This window comes from Schistocerca americana, chromosome 3 (genome assembly GCF_021461395.2).
Source record: "Schistocerca americana isolate TAMUIC-IGC-003095 chromosome 3, iqSchAmer2.1, whole genome shotgun sequence".
Lineage (NCBI taxonomy): Eukaryota > Metazoa > Arthropoda > Insecta > Orthoptera > Acrididae > Schistocerca > Schistocerca americana.
Window position 1 is genome coordinate 754,704,873 of NC_060121.1, and position 21,285 is coordinate 754,726,157.

The following is a 21,285-nucleotide window of genomic DNA, read 5'->3' on the forward strand; positions in this document are numbered from 1 at the left end:
CTCAATTTCACCTAGATTAATTCACATTCGAAATCTAACTGATATGGAGAGGAACGTGGCTCTCTTTCCTGCTTGGATAAAAGGGATAGATTAGGGACAATCAAGTCGCAAACGTGGCTCTCAATTGGAGGAATTCATCCAGCAATTGAACAACATGATATACTTATACATCATTACCGGGTAAATCCATTCGTCTGTGTGGCACGGACACAATTACATATATACTTTTATTTAATAGTATAATGATGAAAAAATCACAACAGTAGGAAGGAGTTTGCTACATAAACGAAAGTTGGTAGGGGTGTTTCTGCGTCTGAAAATGAAGTGTACTCAGATTTCGAGCCAGTCGCATAAGAGTGGCGCTGGTAGCAAGACTATGAGGACGCATATCAGGTTTTCTTTAAATACAGGCTGTAACAGTCGTGAGCGTTAGTTACCTTTGAGACTGGATGTGGTGAGTTCATGTTAGTCAAGAATACCTGTAAGGGTACAAAGGCGCCATTATCAACACCTCATATCATTGGTATGAAGATAGTAACTGTTCTCGAGAGAACAGATACTACTGATGACCGTGCAGCTTCTCTAGAATAAATGGTAATTAATTGAAACACTCAGATGCCGACAGGTGTTGTTGATATTCCTCGATGGGGACAGCTGAAAATGTGTGCTCCGACCGGGACTCGAACCCGGGACCTCCTGCCCGCATCCCGTGGTCGTGCGGTAGTGGTCTCGCTTCCCACGCCCGGGTTCCCGGGTTCGATTCCCGGCGGGGTCAGGGATTTTCTCTGCCTCGTGATGGCTGGGTGTTGTGTGATGTCCTTAGGTTAGTTAGGTTTAAGTAGTTCTACGTTCTAGGGGACTGACGACCATAGATGTTAAGTCCCATAGTGCTCAGAGCCATTTGAACCATTTGAACCGGGACCTCCTGCTTACATGGCAGATTCTCTGTCCATCTGCGCCACCGAGAACACAGATGAATAGCGCGACTGCAGGGACTCATCACTTGCACGTTTCCCGTGACACCCACATTCCCAACTGTCCACAATTCTACACATGTAATGTACCTAATAGATATTTGCCCATCCACTCATTACTCGCGCACACTAAGGTGACGATTCCCATAAGAGTTCGGGCAACCTGTGCAGATTCGCACAGACGAAGGTCAATGGCTGGGTAGCCTTTAACTATACATATGAAGATAGTAACTGTTCTCGAAAGAACACATACCACTGATGACCGTGCAGCTTCTCTAGAGTAAATGATAATTAACTGAAACCCGCAGCTCGTGGTCGTGCGGTAGCGTTCTCGCTTCCCACGCCCGGGTTCCCGGGTTCGATTCCCGGCTGGGTCAGGGATTTTCTCTGCCTCATTATGGCTGGGTGTTGTGTGATGTTCTTAGGTTAGTTAGGTTTAAGTAGTTCTAAGGTCTAGGGGACTGATGACCATAGATGTTAAGTCCCATAGTGCTCAGAGCCATTTGAACCATTTGAAACCCTCAGCTGCCGACAGGTGTTGTTGATATTCCTCTGTTCTTTCGAGAACAGTTACTATCTTCATATATATAGTTAAAGGCCTTGACCTTCGTCTGTGCGAATGCGCAAAGGTTGCCCGAACTCTTGACAGGAATCGTCACCTCAGTGTGCGCGTGTAATGAGTGGATGGGCAAATATCTATTTGGTACATTACATGTGTAGAATTGTGGACAGTTGGGAATGTGGATCTCAGGGGAAGCGTGCAAAGCATAAGTCCCTGCAGTCGCGCTATTCATCTGTGCCCTCGGAGGCGCAGATGGACAGAGCGTCTGCCATGTAAGCAGGAGATCCCGGGTTCTAGTCCCGGTCTGGGAACACATTTTCAGCTGTCCCCAGCGAGGAATAACTACAACACCTGTCGGCAGCTGAGGGCTTCAATTAATTACCATTCATCTCATTGAGTTTGAACGAGGTCGGGTAATAGGGCTACGAGACCGCCGGAGGGTCCTTCTGCGACACTGCAGGAATGTGGATATTGTCCATGATTGCTGGTAGCGGTGGTCGCAGAAGACCGAGCTCCAGACGGCCACGTGACACTACCGAAGGGGACGACCATCGTATTCAGCGCGGGGCTCTGGCGCACCGCACTGCATCTGCGGCAGCAATTTGAGCAGCATCTGCCACCGTACTGACACAACGAGCTATTACAAATCGATTACGTCAAGGACAGCACCGAATCAGATGTCTGGTAGTGTGTATTCCACTGACCTCAAACACCGCCACTTCCTTCTTCCTTTGGTGTCAAATGAGATCTCATTGGAGGGCAGAGTGGGGATCTGTTGTGTTTCTGATGAAAGCTTGTGTGCCTGAGTGCCAGTGATGGCCGCGTGGTGGTTAAAAGCAGGCCAGTTGAGGGCCCGCAAACAGCCTGTCTGGAGCGCCAGACTGGGTAGTTGGCAAATTTTCGTCGACGCGTCAGGCCACTACAGCTGCGACAGCACACCGCCTCTCGCACACAGCGCGCCCTCTTCTGCTGCGGCATAAATCAGGGTGGATGAGTAAAATACTGCTGCACCGGCGTAGGGTTTTTAAATGATATTCGCAGTTCCCTGTTCTCAGCTGAACCACAGTTTGGAGTAACAGTGATGACTGCAAAGCCATCGAGAAGAAAAAAAAGGAAAGAGCGCTGTTCTTTTATCTTCTTCTTGTACTATCACCTTTTTGTTGTTGAAGCTTTAGCTGAGCGGATGTAAGTGTTGTAGATATATCTACACTCCTGGAAATGGAAAAAAGAACACATTGACACCGGTGTGTCAGACCCACCATACTTGCTCCGGACACTGCGAGAGGCTGTACAAGCAATGATCACACGCACGGCACAGCGGACACACCAGGAACCGCGGTGTTGGCCGTCGAATGGCGCTAGCTGCGCAGCATTTGTGCACCGCCGCCGTCAGTGTCAGCCAGTTTGCCGTGGCATACGGAGCTCCATCGCAGTCTTTAACACTGGTAGCATGCCGCGACAGCGTGGACGTGAACCGTATGTGCAGTTGACGGACTTTGAGCGAGGGCGTATAGTGGGCATGCGGGAGGCCGGGTGGACGTACCGCCGAATTGCTCAACACGTGGGGCGTGAGGTCTCCACAGTACATCGATGTTGTCGCCAGTGGTCGGCGGAAGGTGCACGTGCCCGTCGACCTGGGACCGGACCGCAGCGACGCACGGATGCACGCCAAGACCGTAGGATCCTACGCAGTGCCGTAGGGGACCGCACCGCCACTTCCCAGCAAATTAGGGACATGTTGCTCCTGGGGTATCGGCGAGGACCATTCGCAACCGTCTCCATGAAGCTGGGCTACGGTCCCGCACACGGTTAGGCCGACTTCCGCTCACGCCCCAACATCGTGCAGCCCGCCTCCAGTGGTGTCGCGACAGGCGTGAATGGAGGGACGAATGGAGACGTGTCGTCTTCAGCGATGAGAGTCGCTTCTGCCTTGGTGACAATGATGGTCGAATGCGTGTTTGGCGCCGTGCAGGTGAGCGCCACAATCAGGACTGCATACGACCGAGGCACACAGGGCCAACACCCGGCATCATGGTGTGGGGAGCGATCTCCTACACTGGCCGTACACCACTGGTGATCGTCGAGGGGACACTGAATAGTGCACGGTACATCCAAACCGTCATCGAACCCATCGTTCTACCATTCCTAGACCGGCAAGGGAACTTGCTGTTCCAACAGGACAATGCACGTCCGCATGTATCCCGTGCCACCCAACGTGCTCTAGAAGGTGTAAATCAACTACCCTGGCCAGCAAGATCTCCGGATCTGTCCCCCATTGAGCATGTTTGGGACTGGATGAAGCGTCGTCTCACGCGGTCTGCACGTCCAGCACGAACGCTGGTCCAACTGAGGCGCCAGGTGGAAATGGCATGGCAAGCCGATCCACAGGACTACATCCAGCATCTTTACGATCATCTCCATGGGAGAATAGCAGCCTGCATTGCTGCGAAAGGTGCATATACACTGTACTAGTGCCGACATTGTGCATGCTCTGTTGCCTGTGTCTATGTGCCTGTGGTTCTGTCAGTGTGATCATGTGATGTATCTGACCCCAGGAATGTGTCAATAAAGTTTCCCCTTCCTGGGACAATGAATTCACGGTGTTCTTATTTCAATTTCCAGGAGTGTATATTTGTATGATAAAGGCTATTTAAACCTATCTCTTGTGTCGGTCCGTTATCAATTAAAGTCATTAACTTGTCTGTTGATCCCTCATACTGTTTCCTGTATATGTTACAGGCAAATGTAGGCCAGCTTGGCGGCGAACTGTTCGCACACGAACGATCGGAAGTAATTAGTGTTCAAATGTTTGAATGTGTGTGAAATCTTAAGGGACTTAACTGCGAAGGTCATCAGACCCTAAGCTTACCCACTACTTAACCTAAATTATCCTACGCACAAACACACACACCCTATCCGAGGCAGGACTCGAACCTCCGCCGGGACCAGCCGCACAGTCCATGACTACAGCGCCCTAGACCGCGCGGCAGTAGTTAGTGTCCCCTTTCGTTAATTACTTTTCAGTTAAGTGCACGACCCATCTGAGATATTCACTTCGATCATTTCTCGGCTGTGTGCAATATCTTGCAACTAAAAATGTGTAGGTCTGATCGGATTCCTTTTCCGAACGAAGACTTCTGGCAGCCTAATCAATGGTCTAATACCACACAGATTTGCAATTAAAAATAAAGACTCGCTACACTGTGCACTTTTTAGTAAAGTTATACATCCTCAGTAAAGGTTCCCCCAAGCAGCGGCAGTTCGATTGTTCTCAGTTTCCCCAATTGTAAACTGTTAAATTCTTGCGGCCCTTTTGAGTAACGCCTCATCTGGCTCTCATCTGAAGACTGGGGTGAAACGTTCCAGGCCGCGAGGACTGGCCGCGCAGTTACAGGCGCCATGTCACTTAATTGCGCGGCCCCTCCCGCCGGAGGTTCGAGTCCTCCCTCGGGCGTGGATGTCAGTGTTGCTCTTAGCGTAAGTTAGCATATGTTAGTATAGGTAGTGTGTAAGTCTAGCGACCGATGACCTCAGCAGTTTAGTCTCTTAGGAATTCACACATACCGGGTGATCAAAAAGTCAGTATAAATTTGAAAACTGAATAAACCACGCAATAATGTAGTTAGAGAGGTAAAAGTTGACACACATGCTTGGAATGACATGGGGTTTATGCAGGATGGCGCTCCACCCCATATTGCTAGACGCGTGAAAGATCTCTTGCGCGCGTCGTTTGGTGATGACCGTGTGCTCAGCAGCCAATTTCGTCATGCTTGGCCTCCCAGGTCCCCAGACCTCAGTCCGTGCGATTATTGGCTTTGGGGTTACCTGAAGTCGCAAGCGTATCGTGATCGACCGACATGTCTAGGGATGCTGAAAGACAACATCCGACGCCAATGCCTCACCATAACTCCGGACATGCTTTACAGTGCTGTTCACAACATTATTCCTCCACTACAGCTATTGTTGAGAAATGGTGGTGGACATATTGAGCATTTCCTGTAAAGAACATCATCTTTGCTTTGTCTTCTTTGTTATGCTAATTACTGCTATTCCGATCAGATGAAGCGCCATCTGTCGGACATTTTTTGAACTTTTGTATTTTTTTGGTTCTAATAAAAACCCATGTCATTCCAAGCATGTGTGTCAATATGTACCTCTCTATCTACATTATTCCGTGATTTATTGAGTTTTCAAATATATACTCGCGTTTTGATCACCCGGTACTTGAACATTTGAAACGTTTCAGCGTGCCACCCCTCATCTTGCTAAATAAGGGGGCGTCTCCATGATGTCATTCGTATAATAGCGTCACATACCTCCCAACCCGTACAACGTGCTGGTTCAAAGTCTGCAACCGTCTTGGCCAAATGTATTATGGGTAACAGTGACTATCTGACTGCTGAATGACGTTGTTACGTTGTTGATTGGCTACTTGCTCTGCTGGCACGCGACAAGGATGTAAAATGCTCTCAGTCATGACACAAGACTGCTGTGAGCATAAGCCCGTCGAAGGTCAGCACTGTTCACGTGTCTCGCTTAAGTTCTCAGGCGCTGGCACCGTAGTGCATCAAAAAATGGTTACTGGACGCCCCTGCTGACATGATCTGGTTTCTGGGACACCGGTATTTCCCAGATCAAGGAGTATTTGCGGTGGTGGACTGAGGGAACTCGAGGCATGGAGCACCCTCATCTACTTCTGCACCCGTATCTTCTTTCATACAGTTGGCTGAATAGACAAAAGTAACATGTACCTTAGAAAGCCGATTGCTTCAACTACTTTTTATTTAGGGACAATAAATAGCAGAACCGTACGACCCGAAATTGGGTTGAAAGGCGCTAAATGAGAACAAAAAAGAGTATAACTGGAGTTACCAGAAGCGCAGAGAAAAACCAAACGCCACGTTTAATTTCAATCAGGCCATGTGATATATTACAGAAGAACAGAGCAGAAAAAAAACTCAGAAAGTCTATTGTACACAAGTAAATTGAATTCAGTTTTCCAGATATAGAAGAATACTCAGACAGAATAGTAGACTTGTTTAAAAATCAAAAAAGAAACATTCCAAGGAAATCAAAGCGTTCTCATTCAGATGAGGAGGTAAAAGACCGCTGCTGAGAATTACAGAAGCTGAGAAATGACAGCAAATCCCGATGACTGCGGATTTTACTGCACAATTAGGACAAAAAATAATTCTTTCCATCTGATAGCAGACACGACAGAGGTCACACATTATTAGTATTTACCGATAAGAATATGTTGGGCTTTTTACTTTCTCCCAGCAAAAAGAAAATGAAAACTAGACTTATCCAGTGTCAAATTTACTAAAAACGAACTATGTTTTATCAAATAATAACGGATACGTTGTAAAGCACTTTCCAGTGATCATAGATTCATTAGATGCTGGGTAACAGTAGTTGCATAGCTACAAAGAAATAGACTCACTGTACAGGAACTGAGAAATACGCACATCGAGAATGTGTCCTAGAGTAGGAAGGTAAATTAAAACAAGTTTTCCATTTTCGAAAATTTAGATTTTCCGCTGAGGAAAAGTGCAATTATTTAAGAAAGGTACTTGGACAGACAGCAAACGATATCTGAGGTACTTAAAAAAAAAAAAACAAGTAAATTTCAAATGAAACGAGATGCCTACTAAATAAAAGGCGAGAGCTACGCAGTCAACAACAGGAATAATTCTATGACTAATATGAATGAAACAGAACTATTCGGAAACGCCTACCAGGTTATATGAGAAGAATGAATGAAAACTTGGAAAGACGAGCAACTGAAAACAATAAATATATTAACAAAAAACTAGTATTTGATAGTCACTGTAGTTCATCAGTTTATGGGGCACGACAACTAATAATTGAGAGAAAAAATCTTTTTTAAACTGTTTTTAAAGCTATAAATGAATCACAAACATTCTGGATAGAATATCAGAGAACTTATTTAAATCCTTCCGAAGTGGGTACGAAGTAACGAGAAACGTTAAGAGATTATGGCGTTTTAATGGAAATGATTAAAGTTGAAGAAAACTTATACAAAAGGAGATGCGTAGCTATTTCTAGGAAGAATTCTGTAAGTATTCTTCCCATCAATGGAGGAGACAACTAAGACATAAAGAACTATAGAACTATCAGGCTTTTCTACGTAATACAATACGACATATTTGCTAAAATTATTTTTTGATCAAGAAAAGAAACAGCACAGTTTGGAAGTGGATATACCACAGTGGCAGCTGCAAGTTGTGAACGAAGCGTGAGTTACTAACTGATCTGGGATTCATACATTTTGAGAAAGCCTTTGCTTCAGTTTCAGCAAAATCCGTAAAACTATCTGTCAAGAAAAATGGAATTCAACTTATGTCGGTATACTGAAGAGTCTATTAGGCAATGCTACAGCTTCGTTGCAATTTATCAGAACACTGAGAAATTCAGGGCAGAAAAAGTGTAAGTAGGCTGTTTAGGTTTTTTTATTAGTAACGCCACCTCTGTATGAAAATCACTGGCTGTGCTGTGTGCAGTCTGTGGCTGCTTTGCATTGTTCTAATACTCGCCATTGTAGTGTTAGGCAGCTGGCTGTTAACAGCGCGTAGCGTTGCGCAGTTGGAGGTGAGCCGCCAGCAGTGGTGGATGTGGGGAGACAGATGGCAGAGTTTTGAAATTTGTCATGAACTGCTATATTTATATATGATGATATCAAGGTAAATACATTGTTTGTTCTCTATTAATATCTTTCATTTGCTAACTATCCCTATCAGTAGTTAGTGCCTTCCATAGTTTGAATCTTTTATTTAGCTGGCAGTAGTGGCGCTCGCTGCATTGCAGTAGCTTGAGCAGCGAAGATTTTTGTGAGGTAAGTGATTTGTGAAAGGTATAGTTTAATGTTAGTCATGGCCATTCTTTTGTAGGGAATTTTGAAAGTCAGATTGCGTTGCGCTAACAAAATATTGTGTGTCAGTTTAAGCACAGTCATGTATAATTGTTTAAAGGGGACGTTTCATAATTTCCATGCAGTCTTGAAGAAGTAGTGTTGTCCTTCCAACGGAAAGACAGTGCTGACTCTTGACATGCATACAGGTAATGGGCCACAACAGAGCAAACCCACAGCAGAGGCAATCGACAGTTTGAAGAAGATTGGTAGGTAGGTCATCACAGAGCAGACCCACTGTAGTCCTGGTAGAGAGTATAGTATTGGTGGGCCACCAGAGGTGCAGACCCACGGTAGTCCTTGTAGAAATAATGGTATTGGTGGGCCATCAAAAATGCAGACCCACTGTAGTCCTGGTAGAGATAACGGTATTGGTGGGCCACCAATACTATACTCTCTACCAGGACTACAGTGGGTCTGCTCTGTGATGACCTACCTACCAATCTTCTTCAAACTGTCGATTGCCTCTGCTGTGGGTTTGCTCTGTTGTGGCCCATTACCTGTATGCATGTCAAGAGTCAGCACTGTCTTTCCGTTGGAAGGACAACACTACTTCTTCAAGACTGCATGGAAATCCACTACTTCCATGTGCATTTTTGTCTACTGCTCAGACTTTGAGAAAAACTCTGCATTTTTACTGTGATGAACAATCTGGACTGTCTTTATGGACTGTGAGAAAATTTGAACTTTTGACCAACATTGTATCAATAAGTGTGTGCATTTGATTTCTTTGTTATTGTAATTATGAAAAATTTTTTTCAAATCTGTATTGGCCACTGCCCAATCCAATTTGTAAAATTTTTTGTGGGGAGCATGGGGGCTATGTAAGTAGGCTGTTTAGGTTTTTTTATTGGTAACGCCACCTCTGTATGAAAATCACTGGCTGTGCTGTGTGCAGTCTGTGGCTGCTTTGCATTGTTCTAATACTCGCCATTGTAGTGTTAGGCAGCTGGCTGTTAACAGCGCGTAGCGTTGCGCAGTTGGAGGTGAGCTGCCAGCAGTGGTGGATGTGGGGAGACAGATGGCGGAGTTTTGAAATTTGTCATGAACTGCTATATTTATATATGATGATATCAAGGTAAGTACATTGTTTGTTCTCTATTAATATCTTTCATTTGCTAACTATCCCTATCAGTAGTTAGTGCCTTCCATAGTTTGAATCTTTTATTTAGCTGGCAGTAGAGGCGCTCGCTGTATTATTGCAGTAGCTTGAGCAGCGAAGATTTTTGTGAGGTAAGTGATTTGTGAAAGGTATAGTTTAATGTTAGTCAGGGCCATTCTTTTGTAGGGAATTTTGAAAGTCAGATTGCGTTGCGCTAACAAAATATTGTGTGTCAGTTTAAGCACAGTCATGTATAATTGTTCATAAGGGGACGTTTCAAAAGGAGCTGGGGAACGAGGTTCCATACCAACAAAACTATTCTCGTAAATGCTAGAAGCAGTTTTCAGATACTGGCAAGCGCATTAATGGTAATATATATGGGAAGCCTTTTTTCGACTGGTTGGATTGTACTGTTTGACTCTAATTCTTATAATCTTCAACAAGGAATGTAAAAACTTGAAAGAGCATATTTAAAGGTGGACTTCAAAACCAGGAACAATTAAACTCCAAGTCAACAAGAAAATAGTGGAAATGAAGCATGATGTTTTAGAAGCAGTGGATGAACTTTTGTGTTTGGAGCAAAGAGCGAGCATCAGAAATTATTTACGAATACACTACCATCATTGAAGTCAACGAACAGTTGACTATACAAATTTATTTTCACGTCTGTAGAGGCTGTACGAACACCTATACGGTCGTTATCATATATCTGAGTATCATCAGTTACCGTGAAAGAACCATATTCCTATTTTTTTTTCGTTGCAAATATATTTTGTTGACGCCGATTTACATAGGGAGAAACGATCATCATAATTAAATAAGGGAAATCAAAGCTCGAACCGAAAAATATAGGTGTTCGTTTTTTCCGCACGCTGTTCGAGACTGGAACAATAGAAAATTATTGTGAAGGTGGTTCCATGAACCCTCTACCAGGCACTTAGGTGTGATTTGCAGATTATTCCTGTGGATGTTTGACTATTTTGGTATGGTAGCAGATAACAGTATAAAGTTTCGGAATTGGCGCTTCTTATCTGGCCGAGCAGAAAATTTAAGCAGAATGAAGTAATTGCTTTGCAGTAAAATGAGTAAATAAAGCTTAAATTATCAAATACGAAAAACTAAAAGGAAATAAACCAAGAAAAGTATCAGGGATAAGAATAATAACCAGCCAAAATTTGGAACTAAAGGTGATACAGCAGCAAGTATCGATCGAAGAAGATACAAACAGAAATGTACTCTAGCGTGTTAGAAAGTTAACTTCCATGAGAATTAGTACTAAATTTGAGACAAGCACAGAGGCAGGAATTTCTAAAAGTTTTACATATAGCGTACAGGACTATAGGGAGGCCAATCAACGCAAGGGGAAAGCTGGTACACAAAACGTGAAAGAATTTGCAATGTTCTGTATGGCGGTACTAAAGCGTTTACAAACTGCTAGGTGAAGGAAATATGCTTCCTTCTCGTCTTTCATGATTTTGCTGAAAGATAAAGAAAGACGCCAGTAAAGTTAGTTCTGTAATTTATTGTTAGCACAACGTAACTAATATATAGACATCTAGCGGGCGCTGCTAGTAGCAAGTTCCTTCCATGAGATAGCAGGCGTAGCCACAGTGAGTCAAGGCGGCATTATCATATCGCGCGTTTGCTCTGTCGCGTGCGGTGGGTGACCTGAAAGTGTACGCAGTCCTGCGTCCACAGTAATTGGCGCCCGCTGCTGCCCGGAGTTTTCCACGAGAGGAGGCCAGAACATCTGCTGTTGACGAGTGGCCACCTCTGGTCGGCCAGCACCGAGCTAGTAGGTTTCCGACGGCTTGTTTCTAAAGTCCGGGTGTGAGTTGAGTCCGCCGGAAGCTCTGTTTATGTTGCCGCTGTTTGCGTGTTAGCGAGTGATATCCATTGATACACTTGTCTCAGACAGTGGCCAACAAGGTAATTGTGATTTGTTACGTCCCTGGCTCGTACAAAGTCCACTGTGGATGCTGACGACTCATCACTGTTTGTCAGCAACAAAACTCATCTATACACTTTTTTTTATCGACGTGTAAGAATCCATATTTTTATCTGAGAAGAGTAATTTCATAAATTATCTCGAAACTATTCAACTATTTTCACTGAGATATATTTAGAAAAAATATACAGCGTATAAAAGTTAAGGCTAAATGTCCAAAATCTGTAACAAGGAATGCTGCAAAAACTGTTACTTCGATTTATTATTGTAATTGTTTTTGTTGTTGTTGTAGTTGTTGCATTACTTTGGGTGGCCATGGTAGTCTAGAGGATAGTGCTCGAGCAGTCAGGCCAGAAGCCCATTCAAGGGTTAAGCGCCACAGACTTCACCTTATTTTCCATTCTTGTAGCGAATATTTTTAAAAGTTTACTATTAGTAATGCATTTATTTTATATTCAACTAAAGGATAGCAGACAAGCACTTAGCCTTCCCATCAATAGTGAGCTTCCAACCCAGTAGTTGTTTCCATTTTCTGCACTATATTTCGACGACCGACGCAGCGATCGCCCTTAGATGCTGCGAGTTTTTCTGTTGTGTGTACTCGCTGCCTGGACTCCAACCGGACTGAGCTATTGTTGGTCTCCCGCCGCTACTTACAGCCTAGTTCCAGTCCCTTTTATGCTCTTTTGTTTTACAGGTCACGCCTTGGTACTCCGTGAAAAACAAATTCTATCTCCAATGGATGTGATGCTCGGCGAGATTTCAATAAATTGAGTGTCGGACATCAAGCATTATTTAAATTGAAACCACTATCCCTGCTTATTAGATTCTCTGACTTATTTATTTCGACGGACTCCTTAATTATGCTGTTCCAGTAACTTGGCGGTTGCAGCACGATACTGGTCTCATCGTAATTAATTTCATGATTATATTCGAGGCAGTGCTCGGTGACAGCTGATTTTCTTGGTTGTTCCTTGCATCCCTCCTGGACTGTTCTGATGGGTTGCCAAACGTAAGACATGCAACATTGGCATGGATTTCGATGCACATCTGGCTTTCAGAGAACATTATCGTCTTTAACATTACAAAGCATGTTTCTTACTTTATTTGTAGGAAGCGAAATACACTCGATAACATGTTTCTGTAGGATTCTACAACTGTTTCTGGATATTGGGCCAGCATAAGGTAGATATGCGATTTTTGGCTTCTGTTGGTCCGTCTCAGTTTCAACTTTTAACTCAGGTGTTTTTGATTTTGATTGCATCGCCCTTCAATTTGATGTTTTGAGTACCTTGGGAACACCAGTGTTGTAATTCTCCTGCGAGGCTTTCCATGTTTAAAACTATTCGGTCTTCATCAACCACAGTCTTTAACACCGAATTTCTTTGTGAAGGGCGGTGATGGCTCGAGGGGTAGAGACACTGTGTGTAGGTTTTCTATACACACTGCCACTCAAGTCTTCTCTTAACTTACACGTCGAGGAAAGGTACTTGACCTCCTTTTCAACACCCCTCGTGAATTTTATATTACGATGGATAGAGTTAATGTTCCAGGAACTCTTAAAGCTCTTCTGCGCCGTGTGGCCTCACCACGAACGTGTCGTACAAGTACAAATAGAAACACATGCATTTCAACTTCGTGGATTCTAGTGCCTTTACTTCAAAATGTTCTATGTACAGGCTCGCCAAGACAGGTGGTAAAGGGCTACCCACCACCATTCTATCGGTTTGTTCATAACATTTTCTGTCCAACAGGAAATATGCCGATGTCACAATGTGCCTAAGAAGTTCTGTGAAACATTCGCCAAACTTTTCCGCGATGAGTTCCGAGGAATTACAAAGTTCAACACTCAAGAAAAGGAAGACTACATCGAAACTGACCATAACATCCGTATCCTGGAAGCGCAATTGACTGAAGCGAAAAAACGAGAACAGATCACAGCCTTTCTATCACTTTACGCAAGTAATACTTTTATGACAGGGATAAAACACTACGACTGCGTTACAGGGATCAATAGTGGGTCCACGCATATTCTGCTACTTCTCATCTCAAGTTGTTATAGAGGAAATAATACTCTTCGCCAGTGATGCAAGTATCGTAATCACGTACACTAGAAATGTATTACCAGGTGGCCAGGTGGAATAATAAATAAAATTTGGACTAACAATGTTAATTGCACCATTTACGTAAACGAAAAAAAAACTTGCTTCCATTTCATCATAGTTTCTACGTTGAGACACTATTTGCACCTGGAAAATAATATGGAAATGTTAAAATGTATGTTTATACTTCTGTACAGTCTACAGAAGAAAGTGTAAGAGAAATTGTTAGATGATGAAAATGGACTCACAATGTAAGTTGTGAGCGCTCACGTCACATCCATTCCACCTGCTTTGTTTTCGAAAGAACTTTAACCTGCACTATCAAATGTTGGTACGCGGTAATGGCTTATACACTGAAGCGCCAAAAAACTGATATAAGCATGCGTATTCAAATACAGAAACATGTAAATGGGCAGAATACAGTACTTCGATCGGCAAGGGCTATATAAGAATACAAGTGTCTGGAGCAGTTGTTAGATCGGCTACTGCTGCTACAATGGCAGGTTATCAAGATTTAAGTGAGTCTGAACATGGTGTTCTAGTCGGCGCACAGACACAGAACCTCCGAGAAGGCAATGAAGTGGGGATTTTCCCGTACGACCATTTCTCGAGTGTACCGTGAATATCAGGAATCCGGTAAAACATCAAAAATGGTTCAAATAGCTCTGAGCACTGGGACTTAACAGCTGAAGTAATCAGTCCCCTAGAACTTAGAACTATTTAAACCTAACTAACCTAAGGACATCACACATCCATGCCCGAGGCAGGATTAGAACCTGCGACCGTAGCGGTCGAACGGTTCCAGACGGAAGCGCCTAGAACCGCTCGGCCACTGCGGCCGGCTGTAAAACAAAAAATCTCCGACATCACCACGGCCGGAAAAAGATCCTGCAAGAACAGGAGCAACGACGACTGTAGAGAAACGTTCAACGTGACAGAAGTGCAACTCTTCCGCAAACTGCTGAATATTTCAATGCTGGGCCGTCAATAATCGCCAGCGTGTGAACCATTCAACGAAACATCATCGACATGGTTTTTCCGAGGCGAAGACCCGCTCGTGTACCCTTGATGACTGCACGACACAAGGCTTTATGCCTCCCCTGGTCCCGTCGACACTGACATTGGACTGTTGATGACTGGAAACATGTTGTCTGGTCGCACGAGTCTCGTTTCAAATTGTATAGAGCGGATGGACGTGTACGGGTATGGAGACAACCTCATGAATCTATGGATCTTGCATGTTAGCAGCGGAATGTTCAAGCTGGTGGAGGCTCTGTAATGGTGTGGCAGTGTGTACTTGGAGTGATGTGGGATCCCTGATACGACTAAATATGACTCTCACAGGTGACACGTATGTAATCATACTGTCTGATCACCTGCATCCATTCATGTCCATTGCGCATCCCGACGGACTTGGGCAATTCCAGCAGGTCAATGCGACGTCCTAAACGTCCAAAAATGCTACAGAGTGGCTCCAGGAACACTCTTCTGAGTTTAAACACTTCCTCTGGCCACCAAACTCCCCAGACATGAACAATATTGAGCATATCTGGGATGTCTTGCAATGTACTATTCAGAAGAGATACTCATCCCCCCTTACTCTTATTGATTTATGGACACCCCTACAGCATCCATGGTGTCAATTTGAAACCTTCCCGTCTCCTCTATATCTCTTTTGTTACGCAATCTTCCCTTCTACAATAACCTATGAAACCTTCCCTCAGGATTTCTATCTCTTGCTTAATAATAACAAGTGAAATCTTCCCTTTGAAATGAATTCTCTTTCTCAATAATAATAAGTGCAATCTTCGCATACAAATTTAAATGCTGCTTATTAAAAGTGATTTGCTGATTATTTCGACGAAACATGGAATGTGTCGTCGTCGTGGCCCTCAGTCGTTACCTGCAATAACCCAAAACTGTTCCTCACCTTTTTTACTGTTACTGGATCGCCATCTGACTGCTACATCGAACTGCGGCGTGAATATACTTACTCTGTTTTACTATACTCTATTAGCTGCTGGTGGGCTGTTATAATACACTCCTGGAAATTGAAATAAGAACACCGTGAATTCATTGTCCCCGGAAGGGGAAACTTTATTGACACATTCCTGGGGTCAGATACGTCACATGATCACACTGACAGAACCACAGGCACATAGACACAGGCAACAGAGCATGCACAATGTCGGCACTAGTACAGTGTATATCCACCTTTCGCAGCAATGCAGGCTGCTATTCTCCCATGGAGACGATCGTAGAGATGCTGAATGTAGTCCTGTGGAACGGCTTGCCATGCCATTTCCACCTGGCGCCTCAGTTGGACCAGCGTTCGTGCTGGACGTGCAGACTGCGTAAGACGACGCTTCATCCAGTCCCAAACATGCTCAATGGGGGACAGATCCGGAGATCTTGCTGGCCAGGGTAGTTGACTTACACCTTCTAGAGCACGTTGGGTGGCACGGGATACGTGCGGACGTGCATTGTCCTGTTGGAACACCAAGTTCCCTTGCCGGTCTAGGAATGGTAGAACGATGGTTTCGATGACGGTTTGGATGTACCGTGCACTATTCAATGTCCCCTCGACGATCACCAGTGGTGTACGGCCAGTGTAGGAGATCGCTCCCCACACCATGATGCCGGGTGTTGGCCCTGTGTGCCTCGGTCGTATGCAGTCCTGATTGTGGCGCTCACCTGCACGGCGCCAAACACGCATACGACCATCATTGGCACCAAGGCAGAAGCGACTCTCATCGCTGAAGACGACACGTCTCCATTCGTCCCTCCATTCACGCCTGTCGCGACACCACTGGAGGCGGGCTGCACGATGTTGGGGCGTGAGCGGAAGACGGCCTAACGGTGTGCGGGACCGTAGCCCAGCTTCATGGAGACGGTTGCGAATGGTCCTCGCCGATACCCCAGGAGCAACAGTGTCCCTAATTTGCTGGGAAGTGGCGGTGCGGTCCCCTACGGCACTGCGTAGGATCCTACGGTCTTGGCGTGCATCCGTGCGTCGCTGCGGTCCGGTCCCAGGTCGACGGGCATGTGCACCTTCCGCCGACCACTGGCGACAACATCGATGTACTGTGATGACCTCACATCCCACGTGTTGAGCAATTCGGCGGTACGTCCACCCGGCCTCCCTCATGCCCACTATATGCCCTCGCTCAAAGTCCGTCAACTGCACATACGGTTCACGTCCACGCTGTCGCGACATGCTACCAGTGTTAAAGACTGCGATGGAGCTCCGTATGCCACGGCAAACTGGCTGACACTGACGGCGGCGGTGCACAAATGCTGCGCAGCTAGCGCCATTCGACGGCCAACACCGCGGTTCCTGGTGTGTCCGCTGTGCCGTGCGTGTGATCATTGCTTGTACAGCCCTCTCGCAGTGTCCGGAGCAAGTATGGTGGGTCTGACACACCTGTGTCAATGTGTTCTTTTTTCCATTTCCAGGAGTGAAAGTGGCTGTATTTATTACCAAAGCTGACGTTATTCTTTAATAGCAAAGCTGATGTTATTCTTTAATTAATTTGACTGAAGTTACGTAATTCATAGTCAAACTTTTTCTTGACAACAATAAAGTTTTGCAAAGTTTTACGTTGATGGTTTTTGGGATGGATTATAATCAGTAATGCAATATTGCTGGCAAAAATTAATTATACTCTGAAAACGATTCTTCAAATATTTACTGTTGGTAATGAAGTGATTTTACAAACGTTCAAATGGGACTTACTTTTTACAGTTATCTTACAACTAGCATTGCGCAAACATACCTTCAGTAGTCTTGAGTTTCTCAAAAAAAAATAACAATAATAATTCAATAGTTTTAGTTCCTCTTATGATAATAGTTAGGTGATATCTCCGTACATCGGTTTATAATCTCTTGTAAATCATAGCTGGTGGCTGGCAGGCACACCGCTCCTCTCAACCCTTCGCTTGAGACCTGCTACCGACTCACTTCACATCTCGCTTAATACTGACTTCCTACGAACGCTAAAGTGCGGACTCTCCCCCCAACAATGCTTTCTGGCGCAGACAATCCCCGCTACCATTACAAAATGTGTCAATGCGCGGTCTTTCCCCCTCTTTTCTTAAAATGTATCCATAAGCGGTCTCTCCCGCCCTTTTTAAATTATATCAATGTACAGTCTCTCCCTCCAACAATACTTTGGTGCAGACATACCATGCTACCACAATTATTTCCAAAATGACAAATATTAATTATTCCTATGTAATACTATTAATAAAATATAAACATCTTTCATAAATTGTGGTTTGACAATAGACAGTAGAAATATACAAGTCTTACAAGTTCTCACCAGCACTACTTGAGACATTAATCGAATCCATGACATGTCGTGCTGCGGCACTTCGGGGTGCTCGCGGAAGCCCTACACGACATTTGGCAGGGGTACCAGTTTCTTTGACTCTTCAGTGTAGATGCTATTTTACGTAATGAGTCTGAGGACATTATCGTGATATTCTAGTATATTGCGATCTACATTTACAATACCGGTTTCATGCAGCTCTCCACGCTAGTCTATCCTGTTTAAGCCACTGTATGTCTCAATAACTATTGCTACCACGTATTTTGGAATCTTCCAGCTGTGTTCATCCTTTGCTACGTCACGACAAATTTTACTCCCCATAATTCCCTTCATTGTCAAATTGACGATACCTTCATGCGCCAGGATTTATCCTACCAACTGATCCCTTCCTTTAATGAAGTTGCAACCTCCCCACAAAATAATTTACCGTGACCTCTCAACAGAAAATATTAACATAAATAATATTCACGTTTAGTGTAACCTCAAAACAGAAAAATTCCTAAACCTCTCAACAGTAAAAAATTATAATTATGTCGTTCACATTCAGTGCAATGTCCCAACAAAAAAAAAAATTCTGTAACTTGGTGATAATACAATGTAACTAACCTCTCAATTAAATTGTCACTCACTTATAACTTTTCAATAATTGACTGTGAATTTAACCTGGTAAATTTTGGACGTCAGCAGTGCTGTGTCATGGCCCTGAAAGATCATTCTGAATAAAAAGAGAAAAATTGTTACTTCAATGAAGTCGTCGGATAACGCAAATATATCTGCTCTTAAAATAATGTTTTCTGGCACAGCCCTGTGCAATGCTGGCCGATAGATTTGTCATTTATGAAAGGAAGCAACTGATTTTTCTTTTGCAACAATCGGCATGATCATGGACGCGAGAAATAAGTAAATTCTTTAAATTGAAATGAATGGTTGTTAACAATTATATGAGAAGGATTATTATTACGAGATTTTTAAAACATGTACATGGGACGTGAGATGGCATTACTACATATGTGCGAGGCTGCTTTTTACCTTATACAATAATACTCAGGCTCCGGCATCACTGCACTGCGACCGACCCACCCAACACGATTCACCAGACCAGACCAGAGCAGACAGCAGACTAGCAACAACTTACTGCTACAGCTACACAGTTCGTACTGCAGTCAACATTGCTCTCTGGTCAGCGATTCTCTTATACCTTGCATATCGCAGGCAGTGCATGAGCAATACATCGAAATTACATCTGCTCGGACCTCTTACATAACCCTCCACTGGGGGGGGCAAAAATTTGGCAGCGATGAGTCAATTGGACTTGCCATGAGCTACAAATTTTTCTATAATCTACTTAATTAACTAAGTCTACAGCCACAGAGTATATATATATATATATATATATATATATATATATATACAGAACATGAAATGAAATAGAGTGCACATGCACTGAGTACAGAACATATCAAGAAATGACAAAATGTGCAATGAGTACAAAACATGTTAACAAATAACATAAAGTGCACACACACTGTATATATTTTTTACCATTTTACAAGAACTAGTATAGGAAAGGGAAGGATTGCATCATGGTTGTAGCACAGTAGGTTGCACGTAGCTGCACTGAAAGTCCATATTTTTCTACAGAAGCACAACACCAAGTGAGACAATCTGAAGTTCTCTTCTCTGAAGTATTAATCAGTGTAGCCAAGACACTGAAATGTCATATTAATATTCAATGTTATCATTTTGGTAGTACATTAGGTACACCAAACAGTGGGACCATAATAACATCCCCATCGTTCAAGGTGGTGGACAGCATGATGTGTCAACACCACATTCTTGTAGAATCCATATTCGTTCACCAACGTAGAATTAGTGCAAAAACCAAATATTGCGCTCCATGATCATGAGGATGGACAGGACAAACGGATATTGCAGTAATTTCTGGTAATTAGGTCAGAAGGTGAAGGACATTAAGTCTTGTGCTATTCATCATTGAGAATTACACTAGTCTATCAATCGATTTGAGTAATTTTTGGCACTCATTGCCTAGTTACTAAATATTTCTGTAGTATGTATGGAGTATTACAGAACATTATTCATAAGTCATCTGATAACAGTAAATATTGGCACTCATTGCCCAGTTAAAAACCATTTTTATGCATTATTCAGAAGTGATCATTCAAAACAAGAGTTAATTAATGGCATAGCATTTACATAACTCATCTAATTATAGTAATGATTGGCATTCATTGGCCAGTTTCAAACCATTTTTATGCATTGTTCAGAAGTGATCATTCAAAGCAAGAGTTAATTAATGGTATAGCATTTACATAATTCATCTAATTATCGTAATCATTGGCACTCATTGGCCAGTTACAAACAATTTTTATGCATAATTCAGAAGTCGTCATTCAAAACAGGAGCTAATGAGTGTAGCATCAAGCTACTGGTATTCGTATATGATATCATATGAGTAACATAAGACAAATTTAAAATATAAGAAACAGTGGCAATCATTGGCCAGTTACTAAACATATAGCAAGTATTGAATATTAGAAAACATTTTTCATCATTCAAGTGACATACGACATATTTAAAATTATTTTTGGCACTCATTGGCCAGTTACAAAGTATTCATATCGTTTTATAAAACATCATTCAGTATTACTCAGAACTCATCATTCAAGTGATATAGGACATATTTAAAATGCAACACACTGTAACTATTATGCAAGGTCTGTGGTCCAATAATACATAGATATAATGGATTCAATACATCTGAGAAATTTGCATTAGATTTAGAACTAGAAATATCTCTTAAACTAGTAGCATTATTTGGTTGTATACTAGTAAGAGCTGGGACTGGTAATTTTTTTTTTTTTTTTAGTGGTAGCAATGCATTGCGTTGGGATCGATAATTAATTGCTGGGGCATGAAAATATTTGCTTTAGACTTATTGCTTGATATAAGGACTAGTAATGTCATTCGTCATGTGTCAGCTGTAGCAAGGTTATGAAACAAGTAGAGTATATGTGATCACATTCATGAATGACACACACAAATGGGAAAAAAAAATACAAGTACTAGAACAGGTTTAATGACTAACTGCTTATAGCACATTAATTTCATGAATAGCTTCTCCTAGAAAAAATACAAAATGGATTATTGAGCTGAAAGAAGAAACGCATATTATGCTGAAAAGTAGTGAACTTCGAATTAACAGAAAATGAAACGTGTACTCAATATGTATGTACTCTAGCTATCCTTTCCAAAACATTCAGTCATTATACCATGCGACAAAAGACATACTGTCAAAACGAACTGCAACAAATACT